General features: G+C 56.5%; 1 pseudogene; it reads left to right on the top strand.

Annotated features, from left to right (window-relative positions):
- Nucleotides 1-3942: 3942 nt before the first annotated feature.
- On the top strand, nt 3943-5039 carry LOC141974224 (olfactory receptor 14A16-like; annotated as a pseudogene).
- Nucleotides 5040-7313: the final 2274 nt, after the last annotated feature.

Below are 7313 nucleotides of genomic sequence, written 5' to 3' on the forward strand. Positions count from 1 at the left end.
AGCTGCTGGCCAATCAGGACCCTGTGGCTGTCATGGAGTCACAATCAGCATCACAATTTGTGGCGCCTTTGCCCGTCTCTCCCCATCCACTCCCTTGACCCCTCATGGCTGCTGGACCCCACGTTCAACAGCCACACCCAGCCCTTCGCTGGCCTTTCCCTCTCCCTGCCCCACGCCTGGGCAGAGCCGGGGGGGACGTGTCGCCTTCAGGCTTTGCAGTGCTCATGCAGAATTACTGCCACAAAGTGGGTGCTGGGATCAGACTCGGCGCTGTGGAGCAGACCCCAGCAAGACAGAGCAGCGTCCAGCAGGAGATGTGCAGTGGTGGCCGCCACCTTGCTCTGGCCAGGGGGCTTCTGTCCGTGCACTGAAAGGATCTGCTGCTACCAAGATGCACTTGGTGTTTCCAGCTGTCACTGCAGAGCTGCCCCAAACCGATCTGCAGTTGTGGCCGTGGCCTCCCCTCTGTGGGGGCTGGGCTGGGGCTTTGACTCCAGTGTCACCTGCACTGGTCACGGCACAAGGCAGACAGCTCCTACCCAGAGATCTACATCCTGCTGGGGGTTCGGCCAGCGCTCCCTGCCCTTCACTCTGCTCACAGTGTTTGCCTCAGCGCAGGGACCAGCTTGATGAGATTCCCAGGAATATTCTGAGGCACAGTCCAATGCTTGTTGCCGTCTGCATCCACAGCATCAGAAATATTCCTTTCCCTTACATTGCAGATTGACTGATGGGCCTGGTCACATGACTGCCTGGAATTTCCCTTCCTGGAAGGTGACATTTTCCCAGAGTGGGTCAAGGTGATGGGCTCTGTCACGGCCACTTGGAGACACTTCTCCTGGAGTTCTTCAGCCTGAGTTTACCCCAGATGACCCAGGAGTGCTCACGGATGCTCCTGTGCCTGCTAATAGCTGGGCCAAGGTTCTCAGGTTCCCAATGGCCTCTTCAGCTGTGGGTCATCCCCAGGAATCTGCTGGAACTGGTAACATGACCCGTGGTGCCCCCACAGGAACCGGGGCCTTCCCAGTAGAACCTATGGGTCTTGCCCAAGACTTACCCTGAGTTCCCAGGCTGCAGGCAGTGCATTGCATTTGTTGTCACTTGTGTTAGTGACTCAGCACTGCTGTGGCCCACACAGATGGGTGTGTTACAGGTTGTGTCTCCCCCACGTTGGGCACCAAAATAAACTGTGATGGTTTGACTTTGGCTAAACGCCAGGTATCCACCAAGTCACTCTATCACTTCCCCCCCTTTTATCCCCTTGTTTTCTCAAGAGGTCAAAGAGGGGAAAGGAAATAATATAAACCAATAATTGTGGAAAAAAAGAAAAAAAGCAGTTTTAATCTAAGCAAAACAAAGTAAAGTTCTGTGCGTGGAAGCAAATCAAACAGATTTCTTCTCTATTTCCCATGGACAGGCGATGTCGGGCCTTCTCAGGAAGCAGGGCTCCAATACGCGTAGTGGTTGCCTCGGAGGACCAAGGGTGACCCCACCCCCTTCCTCCTTTCTCCCAGCTTTACACTGAGCAGACGTCACATGGTCTGGAATATCCCTTTGGTCGGTTCGGGTCAGCTGTCCTGGCTGTGTCCCCTCCCAAGATCTTGCCCACCCCGTCCCACTGGGGGAAATGTCGGAAGGAGCCTTGGTGCTGTGTAAGCCCTGCTCAGCAGCAGCCACCACACCAGGGTGCTGCCAACACCCTGCAGCTCCCAGCATAAACCACAGCACCGTGAGGGCTGCTGTAGGGGAAACCAATTCCAGCTCAGCCAGAGACAGTGCAGTCTCCCCATTTTGGAGAAGTAAGGGCGACCTGAATAGTGTTGAGTGAAGGTCTGACAAGGTGGGGCTCAGGACTTAGTGCACATAAACTGTGTGCGGTTGGGGTGAGACGTGGAGTTTTTGGCCCAGCGGTGTGGAGGCTCCAGGCACCATAGGAGTAGCCTGAGAGTGGCTGAGGGGTGACTTCAAAGATAATGGAGATTGTCTTTGTTGAAAGATACACCATGAGAAAGAACTAATGCATCAAGTGGAGCTGGGGAGGAACAGACTGGGCAGAGAGCAATGTCCCTGGAAGGGCAGTGCTGTGGTGGAACAGGTCACCCCGAGGGAGACTGGAGCAGCCCCAGGCTTTGTGTGTCAAGGAGCAGGCAGGGAGGACGCAGAGATCTCAGGAAAGGAAGGGAGATGCTCAGGGGAGAGCAGGGTGTGGTAGCTGGGTGGACGTCTCCAGCCGGCAGAGAAAGAGGTGCAGGTGTGGGACACGGTGGGACAGCCTGTGGTGGAGACGACAGAGGGGTGAGCAAAGTCTGAGCATCCCCCAGCAGAGCTGAGCTCTCTCTGCCCTTGGCTCTGGCTGGTGTCTCTGCCACTGGTGGCCATGAGGAAGCCCCTTCCCCTTCCAGCACTGGGTCTCATGGCCTCCCCTTCCCCAGCCGAGAGCCTGGCAGGGGTTGGACCATAGTCCTGCCCTTGGCATTGCCCATCCCCACATCACCCTGCCCCAGGAAGAGCCCTGAGGAACAGCATCTGACTTCCCAGGGGCTGGGGGTCAGGGCGTGGCCCTTTGCTCCATGTAACACACCCAGGTTTGCTCAGAATCTGTTCCACACTGACAGGGCCTTTGTTTCCCTGTCATCTCTGCCGGGAGTTTTCTGCTGTAACCAGCCCCGCAGGAGGTTTGTCAGGAACGGTCCTCACTGGGAGCCATTAACACTCCAAGAAACTTTGCAGTTGGCCTCTGGCTTTGACTTCCTGACTGGCACCTTCATCATCCAATCACTGTCTGAGGTCCATGGACTCAGACCAACCCTCCTCAAGGAGTCATTAAAATGCCTTGGGCTTGCATTCTGCTGTGATGCTGGGCCGGGCTGCTGGGCTGGAGGGAGCTGAGGGCAAGTGGTCAGTGCTGCAGAGAGCCAGCTCTGCCCAGGAGCAGCTCCTCTGAAAAGCGCAGCAGGGCTGAGGGCACTGCCTGCAGGCACCGAGGGCAGAGGAGCCGGGCACAGAGAGGGCAGAGGCAGACGGCACTGGCAGGGTGCTGAGAGCTCACTGCAGGAGAAATCTTCCCAGCAGGTAACATGGTAAGTGAACTCTTGTTTTGCTGGGTGGGCAGGGGGAGGTGGCATTTTATTCCTCCTTTCTAGAGAAAGTGCTAAGGCAGCTGTTTCATTAGCACATCTTTAATTGTCTCCTGAGCCCCTGCAGAGGCAGAGCTGCCCCTGGGCAGGGCCCTGCTGCCAGGAGGGGTCTGCAGGGCAGAGCTGAGCACCCAGCGGGTGGGATGGGGGCTGTGAGCACTGACAGGGAGGAGACGTGGGGACAGAGAAGCAGCTCCTGGCTGGGACAGCTCCAGGCACCAGAGACATGGGCAGGGAGTCAGAGGGAGCTGCTGCTGGAAACACCTTGGGGGCAGGAATTCAGGCACCCCCTGCCATCCCCTGCAGTGCAGACACCCACTCCAGAGGAGCCCCCTGGTCTCCTCTCCCAGCCAGCAGAGCCCCACCCGCTGTCCCTGTGCTGCCTCCTCCCAGCAGCACTGGGGCATTTCCCCACATTTCCCCGTGGGCCTCTGCTCCCCGCGTTGGGATCACCGGACGTTCGGGGATGGGCGGGGGTTCAGCTGGGAGCAAGACCTGTGGGCACTGCCATGCAGATGTTTCCCTGGGAGTGAAACGTCCGAGTGCCCTCGCCATCTGCAGGCTCCGGGGGACACAAAGGAGCCAGTTCCCCCCTCAGGACACCCCATCTTTAGGGCACTGGACTCTTTCCCAGTGGGGTCCTGCTGGGCTGCAGCCTGTCCTCCAGAAGGGCACAGCTCTCCCCGGGCAGCTCTGTGTTCTCCAGCAGCCCCGTGAGGAACTGGATGGAGAGAAATGAGAAATCTGTCCCGACTGATTGATGCTTTTTCCTCTGTGAACAGGCCCTCGTGCCGTGAGGGAGCAAATGTCCAACGGCAGCTCCATCACCGAGTTCCTCCTCCTGGCATTCGCAGACAGACGGGAGCTGCAGCTCCTGCACTTCTGGCTCTTCCTGGGCATCTCCCTGGCTGCCCTCCTGGGCAACGGCCTCATCATCACCGCCATCGCCTGTGACCACCGCCTGCACACCCCCATGTACTTCTTCCTCCTCAACCTCTCCCTCCTCGACCTGGGCTCCATCTCCACCACTCTCCCCAAAGCCATGGCCAACTCCCTCTGGCACAACAGGCACATCTCCTACTCGGGGTGTGCTGCACAGCTCTTTATGTTTCTATTCTTGCTCTCAGCAGAGTATTTCCTTATTACAGTCATGTCCTACGACCGCTGCGTTGCCATCTGCAAACCCCTGCACTACGGGACCCTCCTGGGCAGCAGAGCTTGTGTCCACATGGCAGCAGCTGCCTGGGGCACTGGGTTCCTCAATTCTCTCCTGCACACGGCCAACACATTTTCACTGCCTCTCTGCCAGGTCAACACCCTGGACCAGTTCTTCTGTGAAATCCCCCAGATCCTCAAGCTCTCCTGCTCACACTCCTACCTCAGGGAAGTTGGGCTTATCATGGTCAGTGCCTGTTTGGCTTTTGGGTGTTTTGTGTTCATTGTGGTGTCCTATGTGCAGATCTTCAGGGCCGTGCTGAGGATCCCCTCTGAGCAGGGACGGCACAAAGCCTTTTCCACGTGCCTCCCTCACCTGGCCGTGGTCTCACTGGTTGTTGGCACTTCATTTTTTGCCCACCTGAAGCCGCCCTCCATCTCCTCCCCATCCCTGGACCTGGTGGTGTCATTTCTGTACTCGGTGGTGCCTCCAGTAGTGAACCCCCTCATCTACAGCATGAGGAACCAGGAGATAAAGGATGCCCTGAGGAAACTGATAGCCAGATGTTATTTTGAAGGAAGAAACTGCTCATCTGCTGCTGCACAGTAGGTTTAACTTTGTACAGGCACAGGATATATTGTTCATTTTCTGTTGTTGACAGTGGTATTATACTTATAAAGAGGTTTCCACTCCCCTTCTAAGTCACTGTCTGCTTTTCTTTTCTGACATAGTGGCTGGATAAATGAGTGTCCATGATCTCTGTGTGATTTAAAAAAATAAAGGGCATGCAGTGACTTTTTCTTTTTTCTGAGATTTTTCCTGTAAGACTTTAAGGACTTGCACGAAAAATTCCTGTGTGCAGAGGTGGAGGGGAAGAGAGTCCCAGCATGGCAGCCCTGCCAGGGAGCACTTGGTCCTCCAGAGATGTTCTCTCTTCCCTTCCACACTCTCTTTCTGATCCCTTCGGTTTGGTGTGAGGCCTGAGTGCTCGGGCAGCTTGGTCACACCCCTGCTGTGTGACAGCCCTGTGACCGCAGGCAGGGACAGGCACTGGGCACTTGTGTGACAGAGCCGGCCTCCCGAAGAGCGGTTCCCTCATGAAAGAGGATCTGCTCAGGGCAGTGCCTGAAGGCTGAGCTCTTCTCCCAAACCTGATCTCAAGAACACGCCCAAGGAAGTGGCCCGCAGAGGAAAACCCCAGCGAAGAGGTGAACAGTGTGATTTGCAGGGTGGGGGTTGGCAGCAGTGTCCTCGCACAGCCAGGCCTCCTGGGAGAGACCTGAAGGAGCAGGCTCTGCTCTGTGTCTGCGCTCACTGGACACACTGGGGCAGCTGCCTGTGCTGCTCTGGCTGGGAGAGAGTTCCTTTTCTTGCTGGGAGCTGCTATGGGGCTGGGGTTTGGTTTGTGCCATGAACAGTGCTGGTAACGCAGGGCTGATTTCGTTATTGCTGAGCAGGGCTTACTCCGTTATATAAAGCTGGGGGAAGAAGGATTAACATGGGGACATTCAAAGTTATGATATTTCTCTTCCCAAGTCACAGTTACATGTGATGAAGCCCTGATGTTCTGGAGATGGCTGAAGACCTGCCCGCAAATGGGAAGTAGGGAATGAATTCCATGTTTTCATTTTGCCAGTGTGTGTGACTTTTACTTTACCTATTAAAGTGTCTTTATCTCAAGCCACTAGTTTTCTCAGTATTACACTTCTGATTCACTCTCCCATGCAGCACAGAGGAGTGAGTGAGTGGCTGTGTGGGGCTCAGATGCTGGCTGGGATTAAACCATGACCCTGACCCAGGGAAATCATCACGCTCCAGCCCCTCCCAAACACCATTTCCAGCTCTGGCCTCTCACCCTAGATCATAGAGGGTCTTTGTCCCTCCACAGAGGGACACCAAATGAGTAGGTCAGAAGTTCATGTTGCATTTTATGGAGGAGATGTAAACATGCACATCATGTGTGTGAGGTGAGAGAGCACAAATGCCATCAGCTATTCCTGGGGGTGCTGTGAAGGTGTGTGGGACAAACAGGGTCATGAGGTCACTTCACGTTGACAGTAACGTCCCCTGGGCAACCCCCTGGCTGCAGCCCTGGGAGGTGTTTCCTTGAACCGAGGTCCCCGAGTCCATTCCTCATGCCGTGGGGCATCTCCCACGAGTGCAGAGCAGGGTGATCAGCACAGGGCTGAGGGGCCTCCCAGCCTCTGGCCGTGGCAGCAGGAGCCCAGAGAGACACGACGACTCCGGCAATGCACTGCCTCTGCGTGTGCAAGGGAAGGACTCGTGTCTCTGAACCCCCTGTGTGTAAGGTGAGGGCATGGGGCCAGCTGAGATGTGGGCACCTGACAGAGCCCGGACACTTGTGTGTGTGACCCAGGAACAACCCCCACTCTCCCAGTGAGACTCATCTCCGCTGCCTTGGACAGGCTCATGGCAAGTGCTCCTGTTGGCTCCGTCACCCTCGCCGGTGATTCTGGGCTGAGCCCTCAGAAGGGCCAGAGCAATCAGAGAGGTTCTGTGGTCCATGGAGAAGGCCGAGGGCAAACCCATCTTCAAGAAGGGCAGGAATGAGAACTGGGAGAATTATAGGGGAGAGTTATAGGCTTGTCAACTTCCCTCCATCCCTGGGAAGGTCGTAGGCTACGTCCTCCTTCAGCCGTGTCCAGGTAGCTGAAGGCCAAGGAAGGGATTGCTGACCCACAACAGACCGGGCAAAGCAGGGCGTGTTGTGCACATGGGATTGTGCAAGGCCTGTGACATGGTCTCCCATCGTGTTCTCATAGCCAGGTTGGTGCTGCCTGGGCTGAAGAAGAATTGGCGCTGGGCCCCAAACCCCACCTTGGCAGAGCTTCACTCAACACTCCCCAGGTCCCCCCCACTTCTCCAGAATGGGGACCCACTGCCTGGGACTCACCCATGTGTGTGGGGCCACACCAGTGCTGAGTGGAGGGGGATGGTAACCCAGGGTGTCTGGGTGGCCCACGCTCCTCCCAATGCAGCCCCGCAGGCAGCTGCCCTTG

Source organism: Athene noctua, unplaced genomic scaffold (assembly GCF_965140245.1).
Source record: "Athene noctua unplaced genomic scaffold, bAthNoc1.hap1.1 HAP1_HAP1_scaffold_36, whole genome shotgun sequence".
Taxonomy (NCBI): Eukaryota; Metazoa; Chordata; class Aves; order Strigiformes; family Strigidae; genus Athene; species Athene noctua.